General features: G+C 38.5%; 1 non-coding gene across 1 annotated transcript; it reads right to left on the reverse strand.

Moving 5' to 3' along the window:
• Window positions 1–7331: 7331 nt before the first annotated feature.
• On the reverse strand, window positions 7332–7438 carry LOC115696099 (small nucleolar RNA R71). The gene has a single exon (XR_004007697.2). It is a non-coding gene; the product is annotated as a small nucleolar RNA R71 (small nucleolar RNA).
• Window positions 7439–13994: the final 6556 nt, after the last annotated feature.

Consider the following 13994-nt stretch of genomic DNA (forward strand, 5'->3'; position numbering starts at 1 on the left):
GGCGAAGAATTCGACTAAGGATTCTGGTCTCCGAGCTTGTAACTCCTTCCAGAAGTCGGTCCTCGGCAAAATACCTGTTATCAGTATACAAACAAGGGAAGACTCGGGAGCCTTCTCGACTTTTGTTACCTCTGCATTAAACCGTTTAAAATAGTCTTGTAAAGACTCACTGGGTTCTTGCTTGATGTTGGCCAAAGTCGTATAAGGTGGCCTATAGGTCATCGTAGCCTGGAAATGTGTGAGGAATAAGTCGACGAAGGTTTCCCATGTTGATATTGATGCCTCAGGCAATTGGGTAAACCAATCGTGGGCGTTTTCCTCGAGTGTTGCCGCAAGAATACGGCATTTTGCAAGTTGTGGTACCTGATCCACCTCCATTATAGTATTGAATTTTTCAAGATAATCTATAGGGTTAGAAGTACCTTTATACTTTAGGGATTCGGATAGACGAAATCCCTTGGGAAGTTAGGCTTGTCGCACTTCCGTAGTGAAGGGTGAGGTCCCATGCAACTTGTATATGGGCTTTTGTTGCTGCTCGAGCATTTTCAAAGCTTGCAGAAGCATGCTTTGGTCAATCCCTCCAGTCGCAGGAGTCGGGACTGCTGCGACTGCGGGAGTCGCAACTACTGCGGCGAGGTTCGCTGGGACGGTGATCCTGTTGGAAATTATTTTACCAGGATCTTAGATCTACTCACAAGTATGTTGATTAACACCCTAAATATGAATTTTCTAAAACGATGAAATAAACACATATAAAGTTTAGGAAACCTTGCATTGGGTGCAGCGGAATTAAATGACTCCTTCCGTTCAGATATCTAGCCCTTGATTCCTTTCTGTTGCAGAGCATTATCAATATCTAAACCTAGATCTCTTTCTCTGAATCTTTGATGCTGAAACCTCCTTCTTGCTGAAAGTCTTTCTTCACGATCTTCCTCACTATGATTGAGGTATCACTTGCTGTGTGTGGGCACTACTCATACACTAAGAATTTCGAAATCTCAATGAGGAAGAGAGAGAGTGGATTCGGCCAAAGATAGGGAGAGAGAAGGCTCAGTTTTTTCTGAATGAAAAAGTAGAAAATTTAAGTGTAATTTTCCTGAAGCCTTCACTATCTATTTATAGCATTCCACTAGGGTTAGGTTTGAATTATTTGGCATTAAAATAATAAAAATATCAGTTTAAATTGCCTACAAAAGTGGATGGCCATGCTTAGTGGATTTGGGCCTCACTTTTTGCAATTTTGCAGTTTTATCTTTTCTGCATCTGATTTTCTCAAAAATGCCAATTTTCTAATTCAACCATTTAAATGCCAATTCTAACTATTTAATAACTATAAATAATTATTAAATAATATTGTCATTTATCATATTTATTAATTGAACCATACAAAGTATCATAATTAACAAATATGCCCCTATAAACTCTTTCTTTACAATTTCGCCCTTACTTAGTGAAAAATTCACAAATAGACATAGTCTAATTTGAGAATTATAATTGATTAATCAAAACCAATTACATGAGTCTTACAAGCAATATTATCTCAACTAGTGGGGGGACCATGGGTCTATATAACCGAGCTTCCAATAAGTAGATCAAGAATTTAGCACTAAAATTCACTAACTTATTAATTCTTCGTTGAATCCACGCATAGAACTTAGAATTGCACTCTCAGTATATAGAATGCTCTATATGTTCCACCATATAGACACATCATTAGTTATCCATTGTTATAATCCTAATTTGATCAATGATCCTCTATATGAATGATCTACACTGTAAAGGGATTAAATTACCGTTACACCCTACAATGTATTTTATCCTTAAAACACTTGACCCCGTATAAATGATATTTCAGCTTATGTGAAATGAGTACTCCACCATTTATGTTCGTTTGGTCAAGCTCGAAGGAGATCATCCTTTGCTTACTATTCGCCAGATAGAAGCTATAGATTCCATGTTTATGTTAGCGCTCCCACTCAATTGCACTACCGTGTTCCCAAAATGTACGTATCACCCTGACCTAAAAGTAGGCTTAACTAACAAATCAAAGAACACGAATAGCCTTTCAAGATTGAGCCTAATCATAACAGGATTAAGAACATTTGATCTAGGATCAACTAGGCGATATTGACTTGAATAGATATTACGGTAAGTTTAATAAATCTAAGTCAAAGTTCAATATCGGTCCCTTCCGATGCATACTCCATGCATCCAACCTGAGCTTTACTTTAACCAATGCTCTGGAAAGAACATAGCATTTCTCCAAATGCAAGTAAACTCTTGTTGTAGATTATCATATCAGTAAAACCCTATGTCTGATAAATCTAGGAAACTTTATTCACATAGTCATGTTTACTTTCCAATGTGTTGACAGCACAATAAACAGGATCAAGTATGTGAAAAAGGTTTCAGATGAATTCATACATTATGTACATATAATCATGAAATAAATCATGTGAACCATGCAACATTAAATGTTATTTCTGATCTATATTAATAAGTAAATCTGATTATATTGAAATGAGTTTTATTTAGGGCATAAAACCCAACAAACTCCCACTTGCACTAATATAAAACAAAAAGTGTGTTTCAAATAATCTCAACACCTTGATATACAAATCAAGTGTAGTAGTAGTAAACTCCTCGTAATAGGATCTGAAAGGTTGAATTAACCAGAACCTTTTCTCCACCATTACTCTTCCTTAATCACAAAATTATTGACAATGTGAAATTCCTCTCTATATGTCTACTCTCTTGGGATACTGGATTCTATACCTTTGGCAACTACTTTTGGTTAATCCGGAAATTAACACTAGTAGTTTAGGCAATTTGGAATGGTGCCAAAGATGTATAGAACTTTCCTTAGACTTAATAAGTACCTTTCCTGCAGCTTTAACATTCAGTCTCTCTCTGGTAGACCTAGAGATTTCAGATAGGTTTTTACACTTCTCCAAAATCACTATTCAACCCCCAGAGTAATCACCATCTTATCAAAAAAATTTACTAGCACAAAGGCAAATTTCAAAATCTGATATGGTGTAGTTTAAGAGTTTTAAACACACCCTTATAGACTAACATATAGTTCCTCTTCTTAATCTTAGGATTTACTTGATTGTCTTCCAATGTTCTTCTCCTGGATTAATCTGATACCTACTCATTACTCCCACTCAACAGCAGGTGTCTGGTCTAAGGCATACAAAAGCATATCTAAGACCTCTCACTGTTGATTTAAGAAATACTTTCATGGCTTTATCTTTTCTGGAATAGTTGAGACTTTTCCTTAGATAAATAAAATCTATGTCTAAGAAGTTGTGAAGCTTCTATAGATTGCCATTAGAAATAAAATGCTTCAGCATTTTACTAAAGTAAGTTGCTTGCATTAGAGTAAGTAATTCCCAGGTATACCACAAGCCATATGTTTAGATAAACTCAAACCTATAATACTAGGAACAGGAAGTTTGTTAAGTCCATTGAATAGACTTATAAACGAAGATTTCCTTTTATGTCCTTGTAATAGAAAACTTTAGGTTACTCCATGTGAATGGATTAAACCATAGTTCTATTGGCTTTCTTCTTAGTTTCTTATCTTGACAATCCATTACTTGTTTAAACTCACAATGGATTTTAATCACTAGTGTCTCCCAAGTCATAAGAAAGTGAGTTCCTAGAAACTCTCCCACTACGACAAGGTACCGTGAATTATGTCTAAGAAAACTAAATGGTATTAACCTCTTTGGTTGTGACAAGACAACAGAGGCAGTGGGATCATCATATATCAAATAAGATGATAGAACACTTTTGGAATCAAGAATTAAATATCTCCTTTATTTGCTACTTGTTTTCAGACTTAGTCATTATCTTAGGAAAGTAGTATTTGTTTGAACAAACACTTTCTTATCTATTGACAATGGGATGGTCCACCCCTAATCACTTAGAATAGCTAACAAACCATGGTTAACAGTTCTAGCTTTTCTTAAGATTTTGATTAGGTCATCCATGAATCTAGTAATGATTTACATTAAGTATACTACCATTAAATCATTCTGAAATTGTATTACCATAGAAGGATTTAGGCAACGACTAGTAACTAATCATCAATATGCAAATCGAAATTTCTGGGGAGGTAAGTTTGGATATAATTCAAAAATCAATTTAATGATCTTTGAACTGCATATCTACTAACTATTTCTCCACCCCTATCAGTTCGCAAGATCTTTAACCACTTACCTTAATGGTTTTAACCATTGCTAGAAATTAATGAAATATTTAAACATTTCAAATTTCTTGCTAAAAGGTATAATCTAGAGTTATCGTTTTAAGAATACAACGAAAAACTCATATCCACCCCTGAATGTACATCCATCTGCGAATGAGATGAATTACTTTCAGTGGATATAGGCATATTAACTCTTTGCAGAGATTGATCTTGTCAAATCCACTATGAACAAGATACAAATGCCGTAGATTAAAAAAAAATGGTAGTGTCTTTTGATGACATAGGTTTAGTTACATCAAAGAGTTCTTAGAATACTGCAAGTGGATCCTGGTCACAGAATACCTAACTCATATTCCATACAGTTTGAATCCATTAATAAAAGATGGATATTAAACACTTGAGAGAGTGTAACTGTATTGTATTCTGGAATTAGAAATATAAGAAAATTTCTATTTGGAATCTAAAATTAAAGTCAAAGACTTAAATTTATACCAAATATAATGAGTAATTCTTTCTTGGACCACCACTACTAATTTAAACTCTAAGTCAGATTTGCCCATACAAGTAGGAGATTTCTAAGATTGAGGATTTATATCAATTGGGAATAGAATTTCGGGATTATAATCATATGCGTCATTTAATTTCTTAAGAGAAAAAATAGAATGACATGAAATGATTTATAGACCATTCATCCAATGATATGTTATTGAGCTTTTCGAAATGAATAAGCTATAAGAGGAATTAGGATAATTTCGTTTATAAATAAGAATCCAACGATGCTTCGATTAGCGAAAGACAAAGTAATCTTATTTATGTAATCTTCTTGTTTCATATTGTAAAAATACTAGTCTAAGGTGTCATCAATTGATGAACAGCTAGATGTCGCATATACAATATTTATCTTTCGAGATCTAACACTATTATGTATGTCTAATGGTGAAAATCCACTAGGGATTTATCTCATTAGATAAACAAACATATTGGACCAACAATGAAGATTCGAAATTAAACTACAACTTAATAACAGAAAATAACATGGTTCAATATAAATTCATACACAATTGTTAGGCTATTTTTAGCCTATGTTTTGGATCTAATTTATGTGCGTTTTTAGCTGTGTTAGGACGGAATTACGCTTGTTTTCTATGTTTTCAGGTTCTTTGGAATAAAAGATGTCTCGGGGGCAGAAATTAAACAAGAGACGGGCTGAGCCAAGAAAACGCGAATTATGGGTTATTTTGCACATCTGGCCGCGGCTAGATATAGCTTGGCCGCGGCTAGATCACAAAATAACCAAAATTTGGAGGCTGCTCCAGTAGCCGCGGCGAGGTTGTATATGGCCGCGGCTAAAAGCTCCTTACAGAACAGCCTATTTTTTCCACTCATCTGGCCGCGGCGAGAGTGTATATGGCCGCGGCTAAAAGCTCCTTACAGAGAGACCCCTTATTTTCAATTATCTCGCCGCGGCGAGAGGAAGCTTAGCCGCGGCGAGATCCCGTACGGACCAGGGGCATTTTCGTCCATCGAACCCTAAATTTCAGTTATAAATAGAAAACTGCGATTGGAAGTCTGGGAGAGCGATTAGAAACCCTAAAATACGGTGAGAGCGGCGGGGAAGAGCACAGAGATTGAAGTGAAGATCCAGAATTCATCCACCAACAGTTCTTTTCTTTATTCCTCTTTAATTTATTTATGTTGAATATTGCTATAGGAATGGTTATGGATTTGTTTCTGAACTAAATTTCCCATTTAGGGAGGATGATGATTGTTGTTTAATGTTTTGCCTAGTTAATGTTTAATTACCATTCCTCAATTCTTGTGTGTGAAATTATCTTAGTTTGTTCTTAATTTCATGTTTAAGATTGATCACCTTGTGCATGCTCTATGATCTCAATTCGAAATCTGAAAAGTGAGAATTGAGAATGCTAAGATTAAGATAATCAATGTTCTATGTGAAACGAAAGTATTCACATGACTTATGTGACGAGTAGATTATTACTTAATGCTGATTTCATGTTAGTTTAATTAAGGAATTAATTAGATAACATGTGATTTAGAATCTAGAAGATCTGAAAGGAGCTAGGTTATTTCATAATCTGTCATTCACTCCAAGAATAGGATAGTAATTAATCATTAACGATTTGGGTAAACAACAACAGGATTCTCCTCTCTATTATCTCATCTTGCTCAACTTTCAATTGTGTTATTAAGTTTTCTGAATTTCTTTCATATTTTACTGTTTTTAAATCATAATTGCTTTCGATTTGCCGAATAGAATCATAAGTATAATTTAGTGGTACTTAATCCAATTCCCTGTGGGATCGACCTCACCTGTGTGAGATTTACTACTTGATTGCGTATACTTGCATAGCGTTTATAATTATTGCAACAAGTTTTTGGCGCCGTTGCCGGGGAATTGTTAAAGATTAATATTACATAAAATTATACTAACTTCTACTTTGGTATATTTTCTCTTGCTGATTTTTCTAACCTTTTTCTTGCAATAATTTCTTGATCTATTTCAGGAATCCTAAGTGCATGCGCCGTCAAGGACAAACAGTCATATTACCAGTTGATCCTGAAATCGAGAAAACTTGCAGGAGGAATCGAAAGAACAAGAGGCAAGAAAGAGTTTCCAAGAATCGCCGAAACATCGTAAATCATGGCTGCCAATGTGAACAATAATGCTGGAAACAATGGGGGTAATAACGGTAATAATGGAGGTGCCGTGGAAGATCAAGCTAATGGCCGTAGCTTGAGAGATTACATTCTCCCTACTCTGACGGGAGTGCAGTCATGTATCAGGCCACCGGCAGTGGATGCAAACAATTTCGAGATTAAGCCTGCCATCCTTCAAATGGTGCAGTCTTCAGTTCAGTTTGGTGGTCTCCCTTCTGAAGATCCTAATTTGCATCTCTCTAACTTCATGGAACTTTGTGAAACTTTTAAGGTTAATGGAGTTAGCGATGATGCCATTCGACTGAGATTGTTTCCATTCTCGCTCAGAGAACGAGCCAAGAGTTGGTTGAATTCCTTGCCACCTAATTCTATTGCTACATGGAATGATCTGGCAACAAAATTCTTGTCAAAGTTCTTTCCTCCAGCTAAGTCTGCAAAGCTGAGAGGAGAAATCAATAATTTCTGCCAACAAGATAATGAATCTCTCCATGAGGCTTGGGAGAGGTTTAAAGATCTGATCAGGAGGTGTCCTCATCATGGTATAGAGAAGTGGATGCTGGTTCACAACTTTTATAACGGGCTGGTTGGTAATACTAGAACTTTAATAGATGCAGCAGCGGGCGGAGCTTTTATGAGAAAGAGTGCTAATGAGGCGTATGATCTATTGGAGCAGATGGCTCTAAACAATCAGCAGTGGCCAACTGAAAGGAGTCAATCTAAGAAGGTAGCTGGTGTGTTAGAAGTTGATGCCATCACAAAGTTAACAGCTCAGGTTGAGGCATTGACTAAAATCATTGCAGGGCAAGCTAAACAAGCCCAAATTGTTTGTGAGTTATGTGGAGGAAGTCATCACTTTTCGGAGTGTCAAGCAGATGTGGATGATTTGCCAATGGATGAAGCTAAAGCCATTGGGAATTTTTCACGGTAACAACAACAACAACAATTATGGGTTCAACCAGGTAACAACCGAAGAAATAGTGGGTTCTATCAACAAAGAAATCAGAACCAACAGTTTAATCAGCAACAAGCCTCTGGTGGAAGCTCTAGTTTGCAGACAGATTTACTGCTCCAATTTATGACTGAAACTAGATCTTCAATTAAAGACCTGCAGACTCAGATGGGCCAGCTAGCAACTCAGGTAGCAACCCGCCCTCAAGGAAATTTGCCTAGCACCACTGAAGTCAATCCCAAAGAAAATTGCAAGGCAATTACCCTGAGGAGCGGTAAGAAGTATGATGGGCCCGAGTTACCACAACCAATTGAGGTAGACGAAGAAATAAATGCTCAACCAGTGCAAACACCAACACCAACAGCAGAGAAGGCTACTGACAGCCCAGCAGCACCACCACAGTCTCCACCGATTAGTATTGATCATCATGTAAAAATACCCTATCCTCAGAGGCTCAGAAAGTCAAGCTTAGACAAGCAGTTCACCAAGTTTCTAGAAGTCTTCAAAAGACTTCACATTAACATTCCTTTTGCTGAAGCTCTAGAGCAGATGCCAAGTTATGTGAAGTTTATGAAGGAAATTTTGTCAAAGAAGAGGAAGATGGAAGGCTATGAGACAGTGGCTCTAGCTGAAGAGTGTAGCGCTATTCTACAGAAGAAACTCCCTCCAAAACTCAGAGATCCAGGGAGCTTCACTATTCCTTGTACTATTGGTAAAATTGAAGGAATAAATGCACTATGTGATTTGGGAGCCAGTATAAACTTAATGCCTTTGTCAGTGTTTAAAAGATTGCAGCTAGGTGAAGCAAAGCCAACTACTGTAACTCTTCAATTGGCAGATCGATCGCTAGCTCACCCTAGAGGAGTCATTGAGGATGTGTTAGTAAAGGTGGACAAGTTCATATTTCCAGCTGATTTCATTGTTCTGGATATGGAAGAAGATAGTAATGTTCCTATCATCCTGGGGAGACCTTTCTTGGCAACAGGGAAAGCACTAATTGATGTTCAGAAAGGAGAGTTAAAGCAATGACCTATCCTACGGCTAGTGACAACTGTTTTGCAATTGATGTGGTGGACCAGTTGGTGGAGACAAAGACGCATGCTGAAGACCCTCTTAATCTGACTTTGGTACAAGAAGAGGTGGTGGAACAAGACGGTAAGGAAGCTTATGAGTATGCTTTGTGGCTCGATTCTTATGGACCGCTGAATAGAAAATATTATGAAGAGTTAGGAGTCATACCAACAAAGCCTACCCCATCTACTGAAAAGCCTCCTCAACTAGAGTTAAAAGTCCTACCAGAGCATCTCAGGTATGAATATTTGGGAGAAAATAAGACACTTCCTGTTATTGTGGCTTCTTCCCTATCTTCTGTAGAGACAGATAAGCTATTACGGGTTCTAAGGAATCATACAAAAGCCATTGGATGGACTTTAGCAGATATTAAAGGGATCGACCTCACCTGTGTGAGATTTACTACTTGATTGCGTATACTTGCGTAGTGTTTAAAATTATAGCAACAACGTAGATTAAATCCACCAATGAAGGAGGTTGTCAGAAAAAAAGTCTTGAAGTGGTTAGATGCCGGGGTAGCGTATCCTATTTCAGACAGTAAATGGGTAAGTCCAGTCCAAGTTGTTCCAAAGAAAGGAGGGATGACGGTGGTAAAGAATGAGAAGAATGAACTCATCCCAACCAGAACTGTCACGGGATGGAGAATTTGCATTGACTACCGAAAACTCAACAAGGCCACAAGAAAAGATCACTTTCCACTCCCATTCATTGATCAGATGTTAGACAAGTTGGCAGGTCAAGAGTACTATTGTTTCCTTGATGGGTACTCAGGGTATCACCAAATAGCTATAGCACCGGAGGATCAAGAGAAAACAACATTCACATGTCCATATGGTACTTTTGCTTTTCGACGAATGCCATTTGGGCTGTGTAATGCTCCAGCAACATTTCAGAGGTGTATGATGGCCATATTTTCAGATTTAATAGAAAAGTGCATCGAGGTGTTCATGGATGATTTTTCAGTGTTTGGCTCATCGTTTGACCAATGTCTGAGCAACTTGGAATTGGTTTTAGCAAGATGTGAAGACTCTAATTTGGTGCTGAACTGGGAAAAGTGCCATTTCATGGTTACAGAAGGAATAGTGCTGGGACATAAAATCTCAAAAGAAGGTATTGAGGTTGACAGAGCCAAAGTATCTACAATTGAGAACTTGCCTCCTCCAGTTTCAGTTAAGGGAGTTCGAAGCTTCTTGGGTCATGCCGGGTTTTATAGAAGATTTATCAAAGATTTCTCCAAGGTGGCCAAACCGCTATCCAATCTTCTTGCTAGTGGAGTACCTTTTGAATTTGGGAAAGATTGTCTTGAAGCATTCCAGATTCTCAAGGAGAAGTTAATCTCAGCACCGATCGTGACTACACCAAACTGGGAATTACCTTTTGAAATCATGTGCGATGCAAGTGATTATGCTATTGGAGCAGTTTTGGGACAACGGGTTGACAAGGTATTCAGAACCATTTACTATGCAAGCAAAACCTTGAATGATGCCCAACTAAACTACGCTACTACAGAAAAAGAGATGCTGGCTATAGTGTTTGCATGTGACAAATTTCGACCCTACTTGATTGGCAATAAAGTGATAGTGTATACAGATCATTCAGCAATCAAATACTTGATGACTAAGAAGGATGCCAAACCACGACTGATTCGATGGGTTCTTCTTTTGCAAGAATTTGATCTAGACATAAAAGACAAGAAGGGTACTGAGAACTTGGTGGCAGATCACTTGTCAAGACTAGAACTGGAAGAAAGTCAGAATACGAAAGAGGTACAAATAAATGAACAATTTCCCGATGAACAACTCTTTAGTGTGAGGGAAAGTCTTATGGTACCATGGTATGCTGATTATGTTAACTACTTAGCTGCTAATATCACTCCTCCTGAGCTATCTCGCCAACAATTAAAGAAATTCTTTTCCGAGGTGAAACATTACTACTGGGAAGAGCCAATCCTCTACAAGCACTGTGCAGATCAGATAATAAGAAGGTGTGTGCCTGAAGAGGAGATGTACTCTATTCTTAATCACTGTCATGCTCTACCATGTGGGGGACACTTCAGTGGAACTAGAACAGCTGCCAAAGTGTTGCAAAGCGGGTTCTTTTGGCCAACGCTTTTCAAAGATGCTAGTACTTTTGTGAAGGCATGTGATCGTTGTCAGCGTACAGGAAACATCTCAAGGAGAAACGAAATGCCTTTGACAGGAATCTTGGAAGTAGAGTTGTTTGATGTATGGGGGATAGACTTTATGGGCCCTTTTCCTTCATCGTTTAGCAATCTATACATTTTACTAGCTGTGGATTACGTATCAAAATGGGTAGAAGCTGCAGCAACACCAGCTAATGATGGAAAAACAGTTCTTCGGTTCCTTCAGAAGAATATATTCACACGGTTTGGTACTCCCCGAGCGATCATAAGCGATGAAGGGAGTCATTTCTGCAACAAACAGTTCGAAGCACTCCTTTCAAAGTATGGTGTTCGTCATCGAACTGCCCTCCCCTATCATCCGCAAAGTAATGGCCAAGCTGAGATTTCTAACTGGGAAATAAAGATGATCCTGGAGAAAACGGTGCAGAGATCAAGGAAAGATTGGTCAAGAAAGTTGGATGACGCATTGTGGGCCTACAAAACAGCGTTCAAAACGCCAATAGGGATGTCACCATATCGGTTGGTGTTTGGAAAGGCGTGTCATTTACCGGTGGAGTTAGAACACAAAGCTTATTGGGCAATGAGAACTCTAAACATGGACTTAAAAGGCTGCAGGCGTAAAAGACTACTACAGTTGGATGAGTTGGAAGAATTTCGAAATGAAGCTTATGAAAACGCCAAGATTTACAAGGAAAGAACTAAGAGATGGCATGACCGAAATCTAGTCAGAAAGGAGTTTCAACCTGGTCAACAAGTTCTACTCTTCAACTCAAGACTAAAGTTGTTTCCTGGTAAATTAAAGTCAAGGTGGTCAGGACCATTTACGGTGATCAAAGTGTTTCCCTACGGAGCAGTGGAACTAAAAGGTGAAAGTCCTAATACTTTCAAAGTGAATGGACAGCGATTAAAGCTCTACTTGGGAGGTCAATTTGATCAAACCAAGTCCGCCATGATTCTGGCGCCACTATGAAGATCTCGATCAACGTCTAGCTAAGCGACGATAAAGTTAGCGCTAATTGGGAGGCAACCCGAATTTCTTTATGATTTAGTGAATTATTTTTAGTTCTTGCTGTTATTTTTCTTTTTCTGTAAAAAAAAAAAAAAAAAAAAAAAAAAAAGTGGGACTCGCTCAGTGGCCGCGGCGAGATAGACCTTGGCCGCGGCCAAAAGGTCCTTACAGAGAGGTCTAAAATTTATCGAAATCTAGCCGCGGCGAGGCTTCATATGGCCGCGGCTAGAATGGTCAGATTTCCCCTTTTAAACTCAAAATCCCTAACATTTCAAATCAAACCCCACATTCAACCCCTACCTTCTCCAGCCGAAAAACCATCCTCCTCAACCTATTTTCTTCATCTAACCCCATTCAAACCAATTTTCATCAAATTTATCCATAAACTCTCATCCTAAATCATCATAATCCCTTATTTCTCTCATCTAACACTCTTTTCCTCTAAAAATCCACTCCAAAATCCCTATATCTCACCCAAATTTCAGAAAATCACTATTCACCTTCTTCTTCCCTAAAGCTTCAAGGTTCTCATCAATGGAGGTTGACTAAAGAGTGATTTTCATTGAGGTAACAAATTTTAATTTCTCTACACAAGTTTGATTGGATTATTTGTGGATTGCTAGAGAATATTAGACTTTGTGTTGAAATTTTTTGGAATTTTTGCTCATACATTGTTGAATATTATTGTGGTGAGTGCAATTGAGTGTGATTGTGAAAGGGTTAATTCCCGGGAAGTGGATTTTTAAGGGGAGGTGCTGTCGAAATTTTAAAAAATCTTGAGAGTTAGAAAAAAAGTTTGGGTGCTATGGGTCCAAAAAGGTCAAGAGTGAGTGAGGAAGTGGGAGCGTCATCATCCAACCCGCCTAGGGGTCGCTCTAATCTTGATAGAGTAAGGTTTACCAACATGGATGCTCAAGAGCGGTTTTTGAAATTGAAAGATAGGGCATTCATTGAAGACAGAGGGATAGACATTGTCAACCTAAGCCAAACTGCAAACATCCCTCCTGCCTTTGCGTCTATTAGAGATCAAATCTTAAATAGGCAGTGGACTAAGTTTGTAGATGTCACTGAGCGGGGTAACCAAACTCTAGCTTTAGAATTCTTAGCCAACTGGCCTGAGAGAGAGGATGGCAAAGTAAGAGTTAGGGGGGTTAAGGTGCCTGCTTCCACAGCCGATATCCATGCTCTTTATGAGCTTCCAACCTTTACTATAGAGCAGCAACCTTTGAAGCAGCAAATCCGAACAAAGAGTTTGGATTATGTGGATATAGCCGAAACTCTAGGGTATCCAGGACTTAGATTTCATACCTATGATGGAGAACCGTATCAATTGTTTCGGTGTGAACTCAACCAAATAGCCAAAGCGTGGCTGTACTTTGTCAGTGCAAGGTTGCTCCCGAACAAACACTTTTCTGATGCTCAGATTGACAGGCTTAAATATGTTTATGGAATTATGAAAGGGTATAATTTGAATGTGGGGGACATCGTTCGGCTGACATTCGATATAATGGTTGAGGGTTCTTGTGGTGGTGGACTTGGGCTTGCTGGCATTATCACTGATCTGTGTGAGAAACATGGAGTACCACAATACTCTTATGATACTAAGGTAGCGCCCCAGCGTAGTATCAATTTATCCACTGTTATGCGACTCAAACCTCCTCATCCTCATGGTCAACCACCAGCTCGGGGAGATCCTCCCGCACAAGAACAAGAGGAGCATGACGACATTGAACCACCACGTCTTGTCGGGCCTCTTGACCCCGCCATGCAGTACACTCACAATCAGCTGAATTATCTGATTCAGCAGAACATGCATATGCAGAATTACATGGCCCAGCGGAGTATCTTTGATGAGCAGCAGGTGGCTCAATTGAACACACTTGTCACGAGGATGAATATCGGTGTTGATGATCCAAACTATTTTCCC

This window comes from Cannabis sativa, chromosome 6 (assembly GCF_029168945.1).
Source record: "Cannabis sativa cultivar Pink pepper isolate KNU-18-1 chromosome 6, ASM2916894v1, whole genome shotgun sequence".
Lineage (NCBI taxonomy): Eukaryota > Viridiplantae > Streptophyta > Magnoliopsida > Rosales > Cannabaceae > Cannabis > Cannabis sativa.